The sequence below is a fragment of the Protopterus annectens genome, chromosome 16.part0 (assembly GCF_019279795.1).
Source record: "Protopterus annectens isolate FY-2018-M chromosome 16.part0, PAN1.0, whole genome shotgun sequence".
Lineage (NCBI taxonomy): Eukaryota > Metazoa > Chordata > Ceratodontiformes > Protopteridae > Protopterus > Protopterus annectens.
Genome location: NC_056750.1, coordinates 284437626 through 284461109, shown reverse-complemented (window position 1 = coordinate 284461109; position 23484 = coordinate 284437626). Strand labels below are relative to the sequence as shown.

The 23484-nt window shown below is 42.2% G+C and overlaps 1 protein-coding gene across 2 annotated transcripts in view; it reads left to right on the top strand.

The window, feature by feature from the left end:
* The window catches only part of OXA1L (OXA1L mitochondrial inner membrane protein), a 634732-nt gene that overhangs the window by 181949 nt on the left and 429299 nt on the right, over positions 1-23484 (top strand). The gene's annotated exons all lie outside the window — the stretch shown is intronic.

Genomic DNA, 23484 nt, shown 5'->3' with positions numbered 1-23484 from the left:
GTTACTCTTGGAACTAAACCTTCCTTCATGCCCAAGGTGGTGAATGACCTGTCCCTGAACCATGCCATCCATCTACCTACCTCTTTCCCTAGCCCACAGGGGGATCATGAGAGAGTACTTCACTCCCTGGATGTTCTTAGACAACTTAGGTTTTACCTGCATAAAATCAGGTCTATCAGACAGATGGACCAACGTTTTGTCTCCTCTCATCCCAGAGTCTTGGGAAAGGCAGTTTCCAAACAGACTATCTCGATATGGATTTCAAAAGCCATCACGTTCTGCTACCAATACCATGGAAAATCTTTGCAAGGCACTGTTAAGGCACACTCCACCAGGGCTATAGGTTCATAGGTAGATACTAGGCTATCTGCCCTAGGGCATTTATAAGCCTCGCCTCCCTATTAGATTAGCCTACTCTGCCTCTGTATAGTAGGTCACAGAAGGTAGCCTTTTAAGATTAGTTTACCATGCCTCTGTCGAGCAGGGACACAGAAGAGATCCCAAGGGTGAATTTGCGATTTCCCATCCACGCGTCCAGATTTCGCTTGAAGAGGGTCAGCGAGGGGCTATGTCTAACATGAATTGATATTTTATTCCAGAGTGAGGGGAGCCTCTGGGAAATGAATCTGTCCCTCCAGCATATCCTATTCATTTTTGTGCTGAGGTTTAAGTCCCTGGAGCGTGTAGCTCTAAGGGATTTGGATTTTTTGAGGTGGAGCATGTCCAATAATTCTGGATTAGACATGGCTTTGTACGTCAGGCATAGATCGCCTCTGAGTAAGGCGGTAAGCAACTGAGTAGAGCTGGAGTTTCTTTACTCTAGCTGCATAGGACATCTGTTTGTAGCCCATGATCCTCTTGGTGAGGTACTTTTGGGGTCTCTCCAGTTGCTGCAGATGTCGGGTAAGGTACATCCCAAAAGGGGCATTGTATTCAATTATGGGCCTGATGAGTGACGAGTAGAGGGGCACAATGATCTCTCTTGATCTAGATGTGAACCCTTTCGTGATAAGGTGGGCTATATAGAAGGTCTTTCTAACCACTTTGGCAACGTGGTTATCAAAGGAGAGATTACTATCTACGTTGGTCCCCAAATCTCTCATTACTTCTTCCATACTTAATGGATTACCACCTATGTGGTAATTTGTGGGCACTTTGTTTTTCCCAAAGGGGATGACTATGCACTTTTTAGCATTTAGCTTGAAGCCGTGGTTCTGGCACCAAGCATCTGTCTCTGTGAGACCCTTTTGGAGGATGCTTGTGTCAGCTGGAGAGTCGATTATGGCTCCCAGTTTGCAGTCATCTGCGAACTTTGTCAGCCATAGTCTCCCCCCCCCCCCCCCCCGTATTAGCCTGAACCTCAGAGAAGTATATACCAAATAAGAGAGGTCCCAGAACTGAGCCTTGTGGGACGCCACTTGTAACTGGTTTGGATTCGGACATGGCACCTGCGATTCTGACCATGTGGGTTCTGTCCCTGAGCCAGTTTGCAACCCATCTTGTGATATAGGGGTTGATATTTATGCTGGTAAGCTTATTTATGATGCCCGAGTAGGGTATTGTATCGAAGGCTTTTGAGAGGTCCAGGTAGGCTGTGTGGACTACCTTGCCCTCATCTATGGCTTTGGTAACTGTTTCAAAAGAAATCAACTAGGTTTAAGAGGCAAGATCTGCCCTTAACAAAGCCGAATTGGGTAGGGTCCAGTGTCTGGAGGCTCCCAATGTCTTTGTTTGAGTTCCATGATAATACGCTCCATAGCTTTACAGACCAGACTAGTCAGGCTTATGGGGCGATAGTTCCCGGGGTCCGTTGTCGCGCCACCTTTGTGGAGTGGGACCACTGTAGCTGTACGCCATTCTTTGGGTACATATCCTGTAGTAAGGCTAAGTTTGAACAGTGACTTAATGTGAGGGTTCAGTTCTTCTTGGAGCTCGTGTAAGACACAGCCTGGGACACTGTCCGGTCCCATAGATGCTGTGTTTTTTGCTTTGGAGAGGGCAGCTTTCACCTGTGCATCTGTGATGTCAGGGAGGTTACATTCAGGTGGGATAGGCATTTGCTCCTTTGAGGGAGAAGGGGGGGAGAAGTTAGCACTGAATCTGTCTGCCAGAATGTTGGCTATGTCTGTAGGTTTGGTATATTTTGTACCGTTATGCAACAATTCAGAGCATATCTGGGAGTTTCCACCCATATTCCTGACATAACTAAAGAAGGCCTTGTGATTATCTTTAGTGTCTAGGGCAATTTTTCTTTCGAAACTGGCCTTTGATGATTTTTATGAGGGATTGTAGTTTCTTGCTAATACTGATCAGAGATGCCTTCCCTTTTTGGGATTTTGCTCTGTCATGTAGTAGCTTCCTCCTTCTGTTGTACAGCCTATTTATGGCCGGGGTCCACCAGACAGGTCTCCTGTTTTTGGAGGAGTGAGTCTTGGTTTTATTTGGGATAGCACGATCCATGTATTCCTGCAGGTGCTCATAGAATGCAATTGTAAAGGAATCTGTGGATTGGGCTGTATTATCCTCTGGCCCGGGGTCTTTGAAGGATTCCACCTCAGTCTTGAGAAGTGTGAAGTTAGCTTTTGAGAAATTCTTTACAGTGATTTCCTTGGCTGGGGGTGGGGACTGGATATGGATGTCCAGAGAAATTAGTTTATGGCCTGATCTTACCAATGAGGGGTTTACCTCTGGTGTGGAACATAGAGTCCCCATGTTGGTGATGACCAGGTCCAATATGTTGTTCCCTCTTGTGGGAGTGGTGACCAGTGGTGACCAGCTATGGCCTCCTCAGGAGCCTTCTTCAAAGGTCTGGACACCTCTTCTATTCTGGAAGCAGCCACTTGGTCATCAGTACATACCTTCACCAAGCATTACAGACTAGATGATATTTCTAGAGCTAGGTTGGGGTTTGCCAGGGTTATCCTTCATGGAATCCTGGAAATAGCCTCTAGATCTCCCCATTCACAGTGAGCTTTGGCACTCTCCCACATGTAGAATACTGCAACATTGTAATAGAAAGACATTGAACAGTTGTGTGAAGTCTTACCATAACCATAGATGTCCTTCTCTTCCATGTTGTAGTATTCCTTCCCATCCTCCTTCCCTTCCTGTTACATTGCATTTCCCTTTCTGGATGGCTCAGGACTGGCATTCCCCCTCCTAGGACTGGCTCCGACTGGGGCATTCAGTTCTGAGGGCTGGTGTGTGCAGATGTCAATTTTATGGCCCACGTTCCAACAGCCATGTCAGACGTCCGATGCACCACAGAAGACCTGCAGACTTTTGCATACTGGCTGGATGTTTGCAAAGCAAGAGAAGTAAACCCACATGTAGAATACTGCAACATGGAAGAGAAAGACATCTATGGTTATGGTAAGATTTTTATAAAACCTTTCTTTCCCTGCTGAAAACATTGGAAGCCCTTTAAGCTATGAGTTGGTTTAGATGCTGTTTTGATTGAAAAATTACTGTAGGAGTGCACTGTGGATTTCTTTTTTTAATATTGCATTCTTACTAACTGCTGCCAAGAGAGTCAATTGTAGTATGCTTGCTGCTTTTTATCATTAGAAATGATCCCTTCTTTAAACTCCTTAAAAGCAAAATCCCTTTTTTCAGTGGTTGAACTGGAGCAGATTTAGACTGATTTGAATGAGGAATGTGATGCTTATTAGCTAGGAACGATGCTTGCAATTTCAGTTAAACTAAGTTCATGTGGTTTGGTTTTTCACCCAGCTTTCAGTATTGCCGCATATTCAGATAATGGGAAAACTTGCATCTCCGAAGTTGAAATTGAGGAAGGGATCCTCTCCTTAACTTGCAGATTTCTTTTGTCCATTCCTTTAATTTCTCAAAACATGTGAGCACAGCAATTCCAGATTGTAGTCGCACCTGCTAATTTGCCATGTCTAGGAACTTTAGTCCACACGACTAAAATGGTGGTAGTGCTGAGAGCATTTATTCAGAATGCCACATGGCAGTCACTCAGCTAACTTCTAAAACTGTCTACTTTGGCTCCAAGCAGTGTCTACTGGTATATGCAGTTCTTCTAGTTAATGGTCTTTTACACTAACTTGTTATTGGCTTCATTAATTCAAATTTTCATGTTATACAGCTGTTGGGAAAATGCAAGCTTCCATAGCCATAGACTCATGCTGCTGTCCTGGATCCTCTGATCCTGTCCTGTGCTCTCTTGTTGATATTTTAAAACGGCTATCCGTCATAATCATTGACAGACTCTGAGGTGTTTGATATGCAGATCACTTCGTAATGCTTGGGAATCAGCTGATTTCCATACTCTGGGATATCCCCAGAGTGGAGTTGTTCTCCCTATGTCAAAAAGTCAGTAAGATGCTGTGCAGAAAAGTAATAATTTACACTTCTTTTTGCCATGCAGAAAAATTGCGAGTTAGTGTTTTTAGTTTCAGCCAGGTGGCTGTCTGGGATATGAGACAGATGAAGAGTTCCTTTTGTCTGGTTCTTGGAGAGTCTAAAGATTTGAGAGAATATTATAAATGCTGGTCAGAATTGTACACCCACAGGAAATGTCTTGAATTGCTGTTCACTGAGGAGCCCTAGCCATCAGCCATTGCTTTGGTCTTTTTAAGCATTCAAATACTCCTTTTTTTTTTTTTTAAAGAATTATCCTTTTCTATGTCATAAGTGATGATTTAATAATCATGCCTTTATATAAATGCAAACGAACCATACTGACATGCTTTCAGTTACAAACATTACACATCAGTTCTAATCTATCCAGTTATTGTCAGTCAAACATTACATGGCTCATTCAATCCCTGCCTTCCCTTAAACCTCATTCCTCCTCCAAAACATTATTCTGCTTGTATTGTTCCTGCAATTCCCATTTTTTTGTGTAATTTGCTCCTACCCCTTTCTAAAGATCCCACTTCCAGTTGTTTTATCTCTGTTACTGTAGTTACTGTTTCTAGTACAGTTGGTTTAGACTTTGATTTCCATTTTCTAATAATTGCTGTTTTTGGCAGCCACCGGAATTAAACTCAGTAAGGCCTTATTGTGTCTAGGCAGTTCCAATTCTGTATCACAGTTCAAAAAATAATTTCCTTAGTTACACCAGTTTGCTCACCCAGTATTTCTGATAGACTGATGAGTAGTCTACAGAGAATGTTTAAAGTCTGCTAACTCACTACACTGCCAAAAAAATGTGTTCCCATTTACCTCTTTCTTCCCCATCACACCTCTAACATTTGCAGTGTACTGGAAAAATTCTTTGGAGTATGCTTGGGGTATAAGAATACATATGAAAATGTTTCAAAACAAAGATCCTAAATTTTCTAGACTTTGTTGGATATTTGTAGCCATACATATATCTCACCATTGTTTCTTTGTGAATGGCATATCTAATCTCACTTTCCTATCCTTTCTGACCTGTCTTGATTGATTCATACAGTTATCATGCAAAGTTTTATATGCCCTACCAATTATCCCTTTTTAAAAGTTTCTACTGTAGGTCCAACAGCAACAGGCAGATGCAAATATACTAGATCTGCAGAGGCAGATATAATAAAGCTATTGTAGATTTTGATATACAGTGGATATAAAAAGTGTACACACCCCTGTTAAAAATGCCAGGTTTTTGTGATATAAAAAAATGAGACCATAATAAATCATTTCAAAACTTTTCCCACCTTTAATGTGACCTATAACCTCTACAATTCAATTGAAAAGCAAACAAATCTGTTGGGGGAAAAATATAAAAAATAAAAAAAACGTATAATAAGCTGGTTGCATAATTATGCACACCCTTAAACTAATACTTTGTTGAAGCACCTTTTGATTTAATTACAGCATTCAGTCTTCTTGGGTAGGAGTTTATCAGCATGGCACATCTTGACTTGGCAATATTTGCCCACTCTTCCTCGCAGAAGCGCTCCAAGTCTGTCAGACTGCGAGGACATCTCTTGTGCACAGCCCTCAGGTCATCCCACAGATTTTCTATTGTATTTAGGCCTGGGCTCGAGCTGAGCCATTCCAAAACTTTAATTTTCTTCTGGTGAAGCCATTCCTTTGTTGATTTGGATGTATGCTTGGGGTCATTGTCATGTTGAAAGGTGAAATTCCTCTTCATCTTCAGCTTTCTAGCAGACACCTGAAGGTTTTGGGCCAAAAGTGACTGGTATTTGGAACTGTTCATAATTCCCTCCACCTTGACTAAAGCCTTAGTTCCAGCTGAAGAAAGCAACCCCAAAGCATGCTACTGCCGCCACCATGTTTCACCGTGGGGATGGTGTTCTTTTGGTGATGCAAAGTGTTTGCCAAACGTGCCTTTTGGAATTCTGGCCAGAAAGTTCAACCTTGGTCTCATCAGACCATAACACATTTTCCCCAAATGCTTTTGGGAGACTTGATGTATCATTTTGCAAATTTTAGCTGGGCCTGGATGTTTTTCCGTGTAAGAAAAGGCTTCTGTCTTGCAACCCTACCCCCATAGTCCAGACATATGGAGAATACGGGAGATTGTTGACACATGTAGTACACAACCAGTACTTGCCAGAAATTCCTGCAGCTCCTTTAGTGTTGCTGTAGGTCTCTTGGTAGCCTTCCTGACCCATTTTCATCTCGTCTTTTCACCAATTTTGGGAGACGTCCAGTTCTTTGCACCATCACTGTTGTCCCATATTTTCTCTACTTTTTGATAACTGTCTTCATTCTGTTCCATGGTATATACAATGCTGTGCAAATGTTTTTGTACCCTTCTCCTGACTGATACCTTTCAAAGTTAGATCCCTTTGATCCTTTGTGAGCTCTCTGCGAACCATGGCTTTTGCTGTATCAGACAATTGAGTAAATGTCAGGAAAATATTACTAGGACAGCTGAACTTTATTTGGGGTTAATCAGAGTCTCTCTACTTGACGGCAGGTGTGTATCCAAGAAGACTGAATGCTGTAATTAAATCAAAAGGTGCTTCAACAAAGTATTAGTTTAAGGATGTGTACATTTATGCAGCTAGCGTATTGTACATTTTTTATATTTTTTCCCGTAACAGCTGTTTGTTTTTCAATTGAATTGTACAGGTTATAGGTCACATTAAAGGTGGATACAGTTTTGAAATGATTTATTGTGGTCTCATTTTTTATATCACAAAAACTTGGCATTTTAACAGGGGTGTGTAAACTTTATATCCACTGTACTTTTGAAAAGGGTTTTAGGTTGGGTTATTGGGTTATTTTACTTGTTTGGATCTGGAAAGGAAATGTAATACAGCAGATAGTGAAATAGTAGTTTTTTATTGCTTCCCCAAGATCCATAAAAATGGCTTTAACCCTCCTGGTAGAACGATAGTTTCAGCCTGGAAATATATTTTTTTTGTCAAATATTGGCTTATTCTCGCATGGGTTTTTGTTACCTTATGTGGCTAGGTTATCATCATATGTTAGAGATGGTGTTGATTTTTTGGATAAGCTATCTGACATTGAATGGTCCCATGATATGTTTTTTATCAGTGTAGATGGTTGTAGTCTTTATACTAATATTAAACATAATTTTGGTTTGGAGGCTGTTAAATATTTTGTGGGGGGATACACCTAGATCTAGTTATGTTTTAGAATTGTTACATTTTTGTTTGACTATTTTATGTTTAATAACCATGTTTATCATCAGATTCAAGGGACGGCCATGAGGGGTTCCTTTGCCCCCGTGTATGCCAATTTGGTAATGGGTCTTTGAGTTAGAATATATTTATCATGGAGATTTTTTAAAAAGATTTGTGGTTAGATATCGTTTTGTAGATTTAATTTTTGTTTATAAAGGAAGTTTTAATGAGGTTGGTGAATTTTTTTGGTCAACTACAGAGTAATAGGTTTGGGTTTTCTTTTAATGGTTTGCTGGTAGGTAAACAGATTGTGATTTTTGGATGTGAATTTAAATTTAAGCTTAAATAATTTATCATGGACTTCTGTTCATGGGAAATTTGATGATGGTAGTCAGTTTTTGGACAGTAGGAGTTGTCACCCCCCGCATGTACTAGCTTCGCTTCCATATGGGGAGTGTGTTAGATTGAGAAGAATATGTAACGGTGATCAAGATTTTGATGTAGAGGTGAACAAGGATGTGTTCTATATTTTGTTCTAGGGGTTATGATTTAGGATTAGTTTGGTCTGCAGTGGTCAAAGTTGCTCTTAATTCTAAAGTTAGTTCTTTGGATTTTAAGAGGGTGAATAGACAGCATTATCTTTTGTCCACAGCAAGGCGGGAATGCATGAGAAAATATATTTTGTTACTACTTATGGTGTTTTTAGTTCTGTTGTGGTGGATTTAGTGAAGTATTATTGGAATTGTTTGTTTAGGGATTTAGTTAATTTATTTTCTTCTTATTTGGGGATGTCATACAGGAGAGGTAGAAATTTGAGGGATATTTTGGTACATAGCCACTTCTCTTTACTACTTGCAACTCCTTCACATTCTTCTTTATACCCCCTAATGTGAGGGTTACTTATTCTTATGGTCATTGTTGTGTATGTGTTTGTAGTTAGGATCTTTCCTTTTATTAATGGACTTTCCTTTTACCCTTCAGAAGTATACAGTTGTGCCACTGAGGGAATTATTTATGCCCGACAGTGCCCATGTAGTTTAGTTTATATAGGAGAAAGTAAAAGGAAATTTAAAACTAGACTACAGGAACATATTAGAAATATTAAAAAAACAGAAGGTGGATAGTCCTATTGTTCAGCATTTTATCCAGTATCATAATTCTAATCCTTGTTGTGTGAAAGCTACTGTTATAGAAAAAGTGCTAGTTAAATTTTTTTTCTGAAAATGTATGTAGGAAAAGACTGCTGTATAAGGAAGCTATTTTTATCCTTAAGTTTGGCACATTGTCTTCATCGGTCTTAATTTGGATTGTAATTGGAAACTTTTGGTTTAATTGTTATAGCTGCTTTTTTGTTGGTTAATTGGATTATTATTTTATTGATGTGTACTTAAGTAATGGTTTGTTGTTGTTAAACTCCATGAAGGCTTTGCTAAAGCGCTAGAGACATTAAAGTTTTTTTGAGCTTTTACCAGTGGTTCCCGTCTGTTATTGTTGGATTCTTTTCTTGTTTTGATGGTTTTGTGGTCTATTCTATGTCCAGCTATAAAAACTCAACCACTGCAGACCTTTCATTTCGGATTTCCATGTCCCTTTCTTCTTTGTCTATACTATGGTATAAATCCCTGATAGAGAAGGCAATTACTAGCCTGTAATCCAAATGTCGTCTTGGCTTCTTACCCTTCCATTACCTTTCCTTCTCTAATTATTTGTTCCCGATACCTTGATTCCTTTGCCATCTCCCTCTTGTAAATTTCAGCCCTATCTTGTCTATTTTCTGTATTCCTAATTGCATTCATCCCTTTTGCCAGAACCTCCATTCTCCATTCCTGTGTTGGCTTAGTTCTTAGTATACTTAGTGCTACTTTATGTATGTAGTATTCTGTATGACTGTTATTCTCCTTAAGAATCTGCGTCCAGCATCCTGTTCTTTCCTTATTTCTTGAATTAGCCCTCTGCTTCGTTATCATTCCTTTCCACTTTGATTTTTTTTTCTGTTTGGTATTGTAACTTGCAGTTGCGGTGTTATGCAAGTATTGCTCTGTATTTTCTTGTTTCTTATATTTGTTTTGTGTCACTGTGAGCAGTGTGTTTATATTTTCCACCGATTTCTGTTGGTAAGAATGCTGTGTCTACTTGCATGACCTGGATCATGGTAGAACAGGATCTATGGAACCAGTCCTCCAACCCAGACAAAGTCATAATATATAAATAGCAAAAATGAACAAAATAATGCATTTAAAAGACAGTCTTTATATTGGATTGGGGGAAGGTCATATGTGAAGAGAATATCTGAAAGATGTATTGAGATATTTTTGTCAGCATGGAAGAATTTGGATAATGAAATTCACATCTGTAAAATGCTGTTTTTAATATAGTTTCATAGGTAATTACTAGGATAGCTGCCCTTGTGGACCATTTAAAGCTTAGCGAATTTACCTTTTGGTATTCAAATTAACCAGTCTCATATGGTGTTAGATTGGCCTTGCCCATCTCTTGGTTGATAATTCTACTACTTCTAATGAGAATAACCGTAGATAACTTGATATATGGTATAAAGTATTTAGGAGCCGTCTCTGTCCAGGGTGCAGTCCTGGGGTACATTTTTTGTTTCTTATCCACAGAGCCAAGTTGTACTTGAATATACACAGAGATGATCTTCGCTTTACTTGGATGTAGAGTTTGTTCCAGATCCATGGTATTCTCTGTGAGCTATAACTGTCCCTCCAAACAATTCTGTTGATGTTGCAAAAGAATTTAGACCCTTAGACGGAATTTTTGTGATGCTATTGGACGTGTAGTAAATCCATCAGTACTGGGTCTGAGGATGGCTTGTGTTCTAGACACAAGTTGCCTCTTAGCAGTCCGTAGGATACTGAGTATAGTAACAGAGCTCTGAGTCTTTCCATATTGAACATATTGTTTAGGCCTTGTGTCCTTTTAATAAGGTATCTCTGAGGGCATTCCAGTTGCTGCATGTGTCTGGACATATACATGCCAAAGGGGGTATTATACTCATGACTGGCCTAATGATGGCTGAGTAAAGTGGGACAATGACATCCTTAGATCTTTACACAGTCCTTTTGTTCATAAGCTCTGTCTGTGATATTGAAGGGCTTTCTTATGAACAATGGACACAAGTTGGTGGAATGTTAGATCACTGTCCACATAATTTCCCAAATCCCGAACAACTGGGTCCACTCTTAGGGACATGTTGTCAGTGTGGTAGTTCCCTGAGGTAGATGACTTCTCAAAGGAATAAATAATGCATTCTTTGACATTTAGTTTCAGTACATGATTTTTGGCACCAGTTATGTATTTGGGACAAACCTTACTGCAGGATGGCCAAGTCATTTGGGGATTCAGTGACTGCTGCTAGCTTGCATCCACTGCAAACTTAGTCAACCAGAGCCCTTTGGTGTTAACTGTTACTTCAGAGAAATAAAGGTCAAAGAGGAGAGGTCCCAGCACAGAACCCTGAGAGACTCCATTGCTGACTGATCTGTTTGATGAGGTAACTTCCTGTATTTTGATTTCCAGCAATCCTATCTGTGATCAAGTTGGCAATCCAGCGGATGACATAGGAATTTATTTCCTGTGTATTTAGCTTTTCTGCTATGCCTGAGTGAGGAATTGTCAGCAGCTTTGACCAGGTCAAGAATAGCAGCTTAAACATAAGTTATCTGTAAAAGACCAAGTGAATCTATAAATCAGTTATGAAACAGGTTTGTTGTGTTAGAATGTCAGACAGAAAAAATACAGAAAGAAGTCTTTCTGTATTATAACCAAATTATGGGATTTAACACTGAAAATAATTTAAATAAGACTGGAATTAGAATTTTTCAGTATTTAACTCAAAATGCTGTTTGATGTGATTCTTAAACTTTTGGTTCAACTGCTAGCGGCAAGACAAGATTTTTTTTGTAATGTTTATGTAAAGGATTTGGTTGAGACACTGATGTTCTTCGTGTTTCACTGTTGCAGTCATTACATTTAGGTAATCTGCTGGCAGGTTGCCCTTAGTCGGCCTGAGTAACAAAGTCTTGGGTCCTGCGTCAGTTCCTGTCTCCTCTTCCATGAAGTCAGGTTGTCAGGGGTATAAAACATGCAGCCAACACCATTTTATTCACTCTTTCTTGCCGCGCAGTGCCGAAGCAGAGTTTCAGAACCGAAGTCTTCAAACTAAAGCTAATTACCCTGTTGGGGAAACTTTTTCTTGCTCCTTACCGATGTCAGTAAAAGTTAATAATTGCATTACTCGTGGGAAGCAAATACCTCATAAGGTTTTCATTTGTACTGTATTCCTTGCCTAGACCCTGATCACAACGTGCCTTGCTGTCGGTTTTGTGCTAAATTTAACCAATGCACTATTAAGCGTCGGTATATTTTTGCTTCTAAATATTTTGATTCAAGATTTAACTATCCCGAAATGTCTTCGGTTAGCAGTCCGACTACCGGAGTTCACAAAAAACACAAAGAAAAAGACAGAGACCGTCGAGGTCCAAAACCAATGACGAAGCTTCTCCTAAGCCAGTCACCGGTTCACTGGTACTCAGTGAGGTGCTTTCGCAGCCCCTGATACCTGCTACTTTTGAGCCGCATGCCTCTACCGAGACCCATTTGGAGTCCGGTATGCCGTGAGATTCTCAGAGTATTAAACCCGCGGATGTCTCTCCCTTAGATTGGTCCTGAGCCGCTGAGCAGGCACTGGCTTCTGGGGGTGTTTTCAGACCTCAACATTTTTATATTAAACCGATGCCAGCAACAAAAACAAGGTCAAAAACAACTTTTATGTCTAAAAAAACCGACTCATGAGCCACGTGCTCAGGCCCCTATGCCTAAAAACAGATGATCAAAATGGCAGAGGATTTAATTACCTTGATCAGGGGTTTCCAACCCCTCCCTGATAAGAGGCCTAGGCAAGGCACTGATTATAAATCTTCAGATCAGGTTTCCATTTCTTCTGATTCCTATTCTGATCAGAAATTTTCTATTCCACCCTATGAGGATTCTGATGCAGAGGAATCCATCCCATCTGCATCTCCTCCTGAAGATTACTCTTTTGGAGAGACTTTGCCTACTTTAAGGGAACATTTTCACTGGGAGAGTCAGGACTTCTCTGAATCAAAAAAGAGGCTTAGGGATTTCCTTCTTCCTCAGCATAGGCCTTTGGCAATACCTCCTGTATTAGACATTGTTGATGATGTGTTCTCGGAATCAAGCATGGCTCCTGATTCCCTGATATTACAGGGTTCCTGACTCCCACGAATTTCTTTTCAAAAACCTTGCTGCTGATCCTGAGACTCTCTCTCAGGGTCCCAAGGGTGTAAAGGCTTCTACAGCCAAAAATCCTACCCCTTCTGTTAGAGAAGGTTTATACGTCTGCAGCCTTGGCAATCAGGGTTTTAAACTGCCAGTTTCATATGCTTAAATGTCAACAGCATGTTATGGGCTTACTGAAACAGAAAATTATGTTGATTTCTGATTTTGTGGAAAATAGAGTTACAGGATTTATCGCATTCAGCAGAACAGGTTGGAAAGCATACTTTGCAGTGTGGTTTTGATTCCTTGGAGGCCTCTTGTAGGGCCGCCGTTACTGGATCTGTGATTAGAAGGCATGCCTGGCTCAAGGAGCAAAATCTGCCTGATCATGTTAAAGGTAAATTGTTGGATGCCCCTTTGCAGCATGATACTCTGTTTCGTAATAAGGCAGAAGAGGTTTTAAAGAAAATGGAAGACAAAGCTAAATCTATGCAAACTGTAAAAGACTTCTTGCAAGTGCAGCCACCCAGGTTCAGTAGGCACTGGCCTACTAAAAATTGGTCCTTTCCTGTGTCCAACAGAGCCAATCAGGGCAAATCCAGGTGCTCAAAAGGCTCCAAATATCAATCACAGGGTTCTTACAGGTCAAAGCAATGGGGTGCCTCCACCTCCAAATCTGGAGGAAACAAAGCACAACCCTACAGTAAGCAGTCTCAATGACTTTCCTCCACCATCACCAAGCACTTATCTTTTGGCAGCCCCATTGGGGGGGTGGGACTAGCACTTCATGCTCAAAATTGGCAGTTAATTACCCAGGACAAGTGGGTATTAAACATAGTATCCCAGGGGTACAGATTTCATTTCCATACTTTCCCAATTCCAAATGGGTGGCCGGATCTGCCACGAAATCAGTGGGCAGAGGCCCAGATACAAGTCATGTCCCTCATGGATATGGGGGTTAGTCAACCGGTACCAGAAAAGGATAAAGGACAAGGTTTTTATTCAAGACTTTTCCAGGTACCCAGAAAAGACAATTTACCGTGTCCAATACTGACTTGTCGATTCTGGAAACGTTCCTGGACATTCCAAAATTCAAAATGGTGACTTTACAACAGCTACTGCCTATGCTAGGCAAGAATGCTTGGTTAGTAGCTCTAGACTTAAAAGAGGCATACCTGCATATCTCAATAAGGGAATCATGCAGAAGATACCTCCGCTTCAAAGCAGGTTTTTCGCATTACCAATTCTCTGCACTGCTCTTTGGCATATCTACTGTGTCCAGGGTCTTTACAAAGTGCCTGGCACCAGTAATTGCATTCTGCAGACAAAGAAGCATTCAGATGTATCCTTATCTGGACGATTGCCTCATTCAAGCAGAGGACAAGGACACTCTTCTTCAACATCTGGCATTTGTAAAAAGGCTTCTAGCATGCCTAGGGTACACTATAAACGAAAAGAAATCACAACTGGTACCCCCTCAAATAATTAAATTCCTGGGTGCAAGCTTGAATGCAACTGCCCAGATGACTTACCTCACTCCAGACAAACAAAGTCAACTGACAACATACTTCAAACAAATGGCAACAAGAACCCAGTTATCTGCAAGACAAATTCTGCAGGCTTTGGGGTTCATGGCATCCTGCATTCTACTAATTCCATATTAGAGACTTCATATGAGGAAACTTCAATGGTACCTAAAAAGTTTATGGAGTCAGCATTGTCACAGCCTAGAAACAATGGTTCCTCTCATTCCCTGCCTGCAACAGGGGTTTCTTTGGTGGGCAGAGACATGTCACCAAAACAAGGGACTGTCATTCACTCTACCCCCTGCCACCCAAACCCTAACTACAGACGCATCAGAGTATGCTTGGGGGGGGGGGGGGGCACCTGGCAGGGAGATGCATTCAGGGCAAATGGAGCCCAAACCAAATGCATCTGCATATCAACCAGAAAGAAATGCTAGCTGTTCAGAATGCCCTGACAGCCTTCAAGGACTTACTTCATCCAGGACAACTATGGATAAAGACGGACAACACCACAGTTATGTGGTACATAAACAAGCAGGGGGGTACACTTTCTTACCCCCTTTGCAGACTAGCCAAGGCCTTGTGGAACACAGCCTTGACTTACCAAATACATCTCCAAGCTCAATTCCTGCCAGGAAAGCAAAATACTCTGGCAGACGACCTAAGCAGAAATCTTATGGACCCGCACGAATGGAAACTGGATCCACAAATCTTCAGCATATTAACACAGAAATGGGGGAGCCCAGACATAGATCTATTTGCCTCTCCCCAAAGTTATCAGTTGGACAAATTCTGCACAAGAGCTCATCACAGAAAAGCATGGAAAGTAGATGCCCTGTCTTTCAGCTGGAAAAACCTATCAGTCTACACCTTTCCCCCTCTGCCTCTTCTCTCCAAGGTCTTACTAAAAGTCAGACAGGAAAAACCAAAAATGATCCTAATTGCTCCGGACTGGCCTCGCCAGCACTGGTACCCACTTCTAAGGAACATGTCACATCTTCCTCCATGGTACTTGCCTCAAATACCTCCTCTACTGTCTCAGCAGAACTATCAAATTCTACTCCAAACTCTGAATTTTGCAGCATGGCTAATCAACTAATTATTCAAACCACACCTCTCAGTAAATCTTTGATGGATGTTATTTTGGAAGCCAGAAGGCCTAGTACTAGAAAATCTTATGCTGATAAATGGAAGAGATTTTGTGTTTGGAACCAAGCACAAGGAATAGACCTAGCAAAGCACAATATTCCTCAGATTTCTCAGTATTTAACTGAGATGCTTGACAAGGGCCTATCCTTTTCTTCAATACAAATCCATGCCTCTGCCATCTCGGCTCATTACAACACAGAGCCTCCCCTCTTTTCTCATCCACTGCTTAAACAGTATCTTAGAGGGGCCAAAAATGTAAGGCCTCCCAGAAGAGCACCAACCCCTGCATGGGACCTCAATTTTGTGCTGGAAAAACTCACCCTGCCTCCTTTTGAACCAGCAGCTACTGCAGATATAACATTTTTTTCTTGGAAAACAGCTTTTCTTTTGGCAGTCACTTCAGCAAGAAGGGTTTCAGAACTACAGGCTCTCATGGCATTGGAGCCTTTCATTATATTTTACCCGGGCATGGTGTCCCTCAGGACCAATCCTTTTTTTCTGCCTAAGGTGGTATCCAGTGTGGCTCTTAACCAGACCATTCACCTGCCAAAATTTTACCCAAATCCGCAGAACAAGGGGGAGCGGATTCTGCATTCATTGGATGTACACAGACAACTAAGATTCTACTAAAACAGGACCAAATCTCTAAGAATGTCTGAGCAACTACTGGTAGCATTTGCTGCAGGATCAGAGGAGAAAGCTATATCAAAGCAGACTATTTCTAAATGGATAAGCCACTGCATTCGTTTTTGCTATTTGCACCATGGTAAACCTGTTCCCAAGGGAATCAGATCACATTCCACCAGGGCTGCCTCTACTTCAGCAGCTTTTCTCAGAGGGGTCCCAACCAAAGATATTCTAGAAGCTGCTACTTGGAGCTCTGTTCATACCTTTACAAAGCATTATCATTTACCTCTCTTCTCCAAATCCAGGGCAGGTTTTGCCACTGCAGTCCTGCAGGGCCTTATAGCCGCTCATAATGCTGTTTAGTTCCATCCTCCCATCCATAGCTTTGGGATTCTACCCAAATGTAATGACTGCAACAGTGAAACACAAAGAACATAGTACAGTTGTGTACACTTACCATAAATGTAGATGTTCGAGTGTATTCACTGTTGCAGTCCGGGTTACCCACCCACCATGCCCCATTCTATTCCTTTTCTTTCCTTCACTATACTCAAAAGCCTTTGTGGTGGTGTTGCTTTTAGATGAAGGTAAAGTTTATGTTTCTAAAGATGCATTTATATATTTACTGTTTTATTTATATATATATTTTTGCTCCCCATTTGGAGGGCACATGACATCTGGGGCAAGAAAAACTGAATAAAATGGCATTGGCTGCATGTTTTATACCCCTAACGACCTGACGTCATGGAAGAGAAGACAGCAACTGACGCAGGACCCAAGACTTTGTTATTCAGGCCGACTGAGGGCAACCTGCCAGCAGATTACCCAAATGTAATAACTGCAACAGTGAATACACTCTAACATCTACATTTATGGTAAATGTACACATCTGTACTTTGTTCATTTATGGTATGATGACCACTGGTACAGTGTTTCTAATGATATAACAAATATATACATGTGTGTGTGTCTGTGTGTGTATGTATGTGCGTGTGTATATATATGTATGTACCCGAAATAATATGAAGAACACGATCAACAGTAAAATGATCAATACTAGAGTATCTAAAAGTAAAACAATCTAAACTGAAAAAACATTTGACAAAACATGAATTATACTAAGAAAGGGTAAAATCCCTTTCCTCCCCATTGTGCATCTTTGGAGTTAGTATATATAATCAGGGGGTCTGTGCATGGTTCAGGGGGGTCTGCCTCCTTTCAAAAACATCGAGAAGATGTGGTTTGACTTTGTCATATATTTCAGTGGTTTTCTACGTGGTTAAATGTTGTCACATATCTCGATGTTTTTGCACCCCTCACCCCCTGCTAATTATATATACCAACTCCGAGGTCACTCAACAGTGAAGAAAGAACCTAACTTCTTAGTATAACTTAAAATCTGATGTTAATCTTCATTCATTCCTTACATGTGGGTTCGGAGCTGATCCTTGGTTCCAACTTGTTTTTTCAAGCTCGTGCCAGCCAGAAGCTGTCAAGCTAAATCTTTCCCATAGTGCCCTTCTCCACATTACCTCAGATAGAATTTTCCTAGAAGACAGGACAGATTATAAAGAGAAACCAGAGGCTTTCTCTGAGCAACTTCCTTATCAGGATTAAAGGACTATAAGCGAACCTCCAAGAGTCTTAGGAGGGGGAAGGTGGGAGGGATTGTAATAAGTGAATGAAGATGAACAACACAGATGGAATGTTATGGTAAGACATAACTTTTTTATCTGATGTTGTTAATTTTCATTCATTCCTTACATGTTGGCCGGAGTCCCTAGCTACCTTGTTTCCTGGGAGGCCTTATGGAAGAATGTTCCTGAGTACCACTGAAGCAAAAGCAGCTCTTCCCCTGGAGACTATGTCCAATTTGTAATGTGTGATAAAAGTTTGAGAAGGGGTCCACGTTGCTGCTGCACAAATGTTATCCATGGAAGCCAGCTACAGAGGTTGACACTGACCTTGTGGAATGTGCCTTGATCTGAGAAGCAATAGCAACTTTGTTATGATGGTATACATAGGTGATGTAATATCTTAGCCACTAAGATAAGGTAACCTTAGAAACTAATTTTCCCATTTTGAGACCAGACTAGATGATGGAAAGTTGGTCAGACTTTCTGATCGACTTTGCCCGATCAAGATAAAAACGCAATTGTCTGTGGACATCGAGGAAATGCAAAGTGTACTCCACTTTATTAGTAAAATTTGGAAAGAAAACTGGCAGGTCTTTCGTTTGGTTAATAGTTAGGTCAGAAATCACTTTTGGTAAAAAGGAGGGATTTGTCCATAGGGATACTCTGTCTTTTTGAAAAACTAGATATGGATGATTCACATACAAACCTTGTATTTCTGAAATATGTCTAGCTGATGTAATGGCTACCATGAACAATGTTTTCCAAGACAGGAATTTCAGATCACAGTTGGCCGCGGGCTTGAAGGGGGAACTGGTTAAGGACTGGAGGACTAAAGTCAAATCCCAAGGCTCAATTGGTTGCTTCAAAGGGGCCTGATACGTAGTACTCCCTTCAGAAATTGTTTACATAGTCGATGAGAAATTAGAGAGGAGTCATCAAACCCATTATGGTAGTTGGATATTGTAGAGAGATGGACTCTGATTGAAGAGGCTGCAGCCCCAGATTCAAGAAAGCCAGGCAGATATTCTAAGACTTATTGATACCTGCGCTGAAAAAGGACATACTTCCTTTTTGTGACACCAGATAGAAAATCGCTTCCATTTAGAGTAAAGCCTCCTGGTGGATGGTCTGTGAGAAGCCAGAAGTATATGACTGACAGGAGAGGATAGTTTACTTTGCCTGGCAATCAATGGAAGTGGAAGAACCAAGCTGTCCACTTGAGGCTCGCTATATTTTTTGTGAATCCGACCCTGTGGATGTGATACCAGGTCTGGAGTTGGATCTAGAATCCAGGGTTGATGAATTAGATGAGTCTATAGGAAGGGGAACCAAATTTGTCAAGGCCAATAGAGGGGCAATGAGAATTACTCTGCTTCTCAACCGAAGAGCCTTCTTCAGGAATTGTGGGATTAGAGGGAGAGGAGAAGAAGAGATCCGCGGGCCAATCGTGTAGTAGAGCGTCCCTCGGGGACTCCCCCTGCGAGCAAATTAGGGCAAAGTAGCTGCTGCGTTTGTCTGCAATCACCTTGGAATCCCTGGGAATGTGCATTGCTAGTAGAAAGCGATTGGAAGCTATTGCCCATTGCCAGATTTGCATGGCTTCTCGATACAACGGGTAGGATCTGGTTCACCCCTGTTTATGTACCAGACTACGGACATGTCTGACTGTCCTTCCTTCAGGAACGATTGCCATTCAGAGTGGAATGCTTGCAACGCAAGGAGCACTGCCCTCACATTTCTAGAACATTGATATGCAAATTGGCCTCAAAGGGTGACCAAGTGCCTTGAACCGTCTGTCCCTGGTAATGGCCTCCCCACCCAATCAGGGAGGTGTCCGTGGTCACTACAGCTCTGGGTTGTGAAGGGGAAAAGGGATGGCTCCATAGATTTTGGTCTGGCTGCATCTACCACAAGAGATCTCTTGCAAGTGTTGGTTATCCTGATCTGATAAGACATGGGTAGGTCCAAGGGAAACCATTGTGTTGTTAGTAACCACTGGAGAAGCCTCGTGTAATCTTGCTAAAGGAGCCGTCGTAATGGAGGCTGCCATGGACCCTAAGAGTTGAAGAACCGCTCGGGCTGAAACTTTCGTTTGGTTCAATATCACTTGGAGCTGCAGTCCGAGTCTCTGTAGCCTGTGAGGGGGGGATGGAACACTCGACAAAGCTATGTGTCGAATTCCACCTCTGTAAATTCTAGTCGTCAAGAGTTTGTTTGTTTCATAAGTTTGCATTTGCTCTCATTCACTGTAATGCCAAGATGAGTCAGAAGTTGTCGGGTGTGATGAATCGCTGATAATAGTAGATGCTTGGTTGGGGCAGTAAGGAGCCAATCATCCAGATATGAAAACACCCGGAATCCTTACAGTCTCAAGTGAGCTGACACCACTGCCCCATGCATTTGGTAAACACTCTGGGGGCTGTAGAGAGGCCAAAGGGGAGTGCTCAAAATTGGGACTGATTGGCTCCCAGCCAGAAGTGGAGAAATCTTCTGGAGCATTGGTTCATTTTTATGTGGTAATATGCATCCTGAAGATCTGTAGAGCACATCCAATCATCTTTTCCCAAAAAGGAGAGTATAGACTGTACCGTGACCATCCGGAACTTTACTTATTTGACAAATTTGTTTAGGATGCTGAGTTCCAGAATTGGCCTCCTGTCCCCTGTTTGTTTTGGCACTAAAAAGAGTCTTGAGTAAAACCCGGATTCTATCTGGTGTGAGGGAACTGCTTGGATGACTCTTTTTTGAAGCAGCTTTTAAATTTCTATAGCTGCAGATTCCATTTGACTGGGTGGGACATCGGGAATGTGCCTCAATGGCTTTGGCATAGAGTTTAAGGGAATGTGATAGTCTCTGGTTATTACTGTCTGCACTCGAGATTCTGTAGTAATTTCCTGCTCCTCATGAGCTCTGCTAGGGCTTCCCAGAGAACTAATCCCTGGATCCCTGGTTAACGAGGACACCCTCTGCCTCTGAAGGGGCATCTTCAGTTTGTATTATCCCTTCTGCCCCAGGGGGAAAATTTGCCATGTGTGTCATGGAAAGGCCCTTGGGATTTTTTATACCACATTTTCCCACTCCTCTGGTTCCTGGAATAGGATCTCTGAGGAGTGGAAAAACGGACACCCACTGCAGACAAGGCATTACCGTCCTTCTCACACCTGGCTAACGTATCCTTAACTTTAAAGCCAGACAGACATGTGGCCGCTATGGGGGCAATAAGGAAGGAAGGAAGACTTGAAAGGGTCTGAAAAATCACATAACTGCATCCAGGCGTGGCATCTACCCACACCACCAGCACCTGCTGCTCTCGCTGCCCCTTAGGTTGAGTGTGAAATCAACTTCATGGATGAATTCAAAATTGATTCCATGGTGGCAGGCTGTGAGGTGACTTTGTCTCGCACCTCATCAGAGACTGCTCCTGCCACCGTTTGAGAGTTCGATAATTAAGTTTCTCTGAAGTCACGTAAAGTGTGCCAAATAGTTCATAGACCGTATAGCAAAGGTCGCTGAAGAAAAGACTCTATTCCCAATCCTATCGCCCAAGACTCCCTGTTCGGGGGATGGACAGCAGTGTTCTCTTTGGCAAGTTCCTTCTTTGTGGCTGCCGCCACAACCATAGCATCCACTGGAAGGCCCTTGGGCCAGTGGGGATTATCTGCAGGAGGTGATAGGATCTTATCTTGCCTACAGGGAACTGGTTCAGTGGCATCAGGAGTTTTCCATGTCTGCTGCACAGTGAACTGTACAGGCTCATCTGCCGGAGGGGTCACCCAGGAGGTAGAGGACCAAGCCCGGAAAGCCTGCAAGAATATGCTCTCCTTGGAGGAAGGGGTGCTGGACTTCCAATCGCCCCACTGGTTAAGGATCTCCAAGATGTCTGCAAAAGAGACATCATCAGGGGGCGAATGTGGGACCCTTCCCAGTCATTGTAGTCCATATCTTTGGTCAATGATTCCTCTGGGGAATCAAAGTGCTTCCTCTTGCACATTGTCTTGCAGGGAACCTCCTCGAGGGGAGCATCAGAGGAGGAAACTACAGAGGGGGAACCAAGATGAAGGGTGTCTTGAAGCTCCAGAGCCCGGTGTCCAGTAAAAGTGAGTTGTGGAAGCTGTGGCGCAGAGGCAGGATGAGGGCGTACCTTCGCCAGTGGATCCAACTGGGAGCCTGCATAGGCTAATGCTCTCTCCATCGCTTGGAGTGCAGCCCCCCCCCGAAGAGAGATGAGAGCCCAGAACCGAAAGAGACAAACTCAGAACCAGGGTCACACCCTGCCCCAAAGGATCCACCACCAAGGAGGGAGTCATGGGAGGAGATGGCCTGCCAAGGTGACCAGCACTGAGGTCGATGCAGGGAAGGTAGGCGCCGTACCCAGGTACACGGTGCCGACAGGACAGTCTCGGAACCGAGGAAGGCATGGCTTCAAAGTAGACTCAGGCCAAAGAGAAGTCTCCGGCGCCGAGGTCAGGTCTACCATCGATGCCGAAGCAACTGGAACCAGGCTTGCAGTCGGTGACGGTTCTTCCAAAACCTGCAAGGAGGTTGGAGGAGGAAAATATTGTGGGGTCCTTGGAGCAGAACCCTCTGCTTCAGAAGGGAGGGAGGGTTTAACTGGTGTAGGAATGCCTCTGGCTGCTAACAGTTGGTCCACCAATCTTACCACGTCCAGTTCCAACAGACTCTTGGAGGGACGAGTGGATAACCCCGACGGTGGCACAGGGCATTCCAGAAAGGGGCTGTACTGTTGGCCATAGTTTGTGTGTGTTTGTGTGTATATTTAATGCAGTTTTAAAGTTTACAGTTTATGAATGTTTTTCTTTTGTTATAAATGCATTTAAAAAACAAGGGTCCATTTAATTGAAAGCGAAGACAGAACAAGCCTCTTTCTTATAGCCCCCTTCAGGTCAAGGTAATCCTGGTTCTTTGACTTGCTGCAGTGAAACCTCTTATCCTCTAAACTCATTTCATGCCTATTCCTGGCAAGGGAAAATCTTGGTACATCCAGGTGTAGAGAGTCATTGAGTAGCATTGCACAATATAAAAATCCAACCCTCTGTTAGGACTTCCAACTGAAGTCTCACAGCTCTTTCAGGAATCCTGTAAGCAGAAAGTTTGAACTGTCAGCGACTGTATTCTCATTATAGTGGTAATTAATATGTTGCTTCTAGGGCAGCTTCTGTCCAGGATGTTTTACAGTGTTTGGCTGCTTATTTGATAAAGGCCTGTCCTGCACCTCAGTTAGTGTACACCTCTGACGTGTTTCAGCTTGCCTGTTCTTGGAGCCTCTTTTAACCTCTAGCCCTACAGTTACTTGGCTTTTGAAGGGGGTTCTTCACTTGTTGTCACAAAAGCTAGATACAGAAGAGAGTGGAGTAGGAAATGGATGGTTTCTTCATAAGCTGGGAGGAGATGCTCCTCTGAATCTCTTTCCGTAACTACATTTGTTGCAACTAATTCTCTGTGCAGCTGATTTTCTTCAACAAATTTCTCTGATAATTTTGAAATGAATACAGAAGAAAAGTGCAATGTAATGTAAATAGCTGTATCATCAGTAAAGATGTAGAAATATAAAGTAGTTGGATCAGTGACTAAGATCCAGGAAGATAAGTGAAGCTGTTGATTGTCTACTGTAGTATGTGTATGTGTATGTGCAAAAGTGATACCCAAGTTCTAATGTAGTATAATTGATTTGACTTATGTTTTTTGAAAGACATTCTG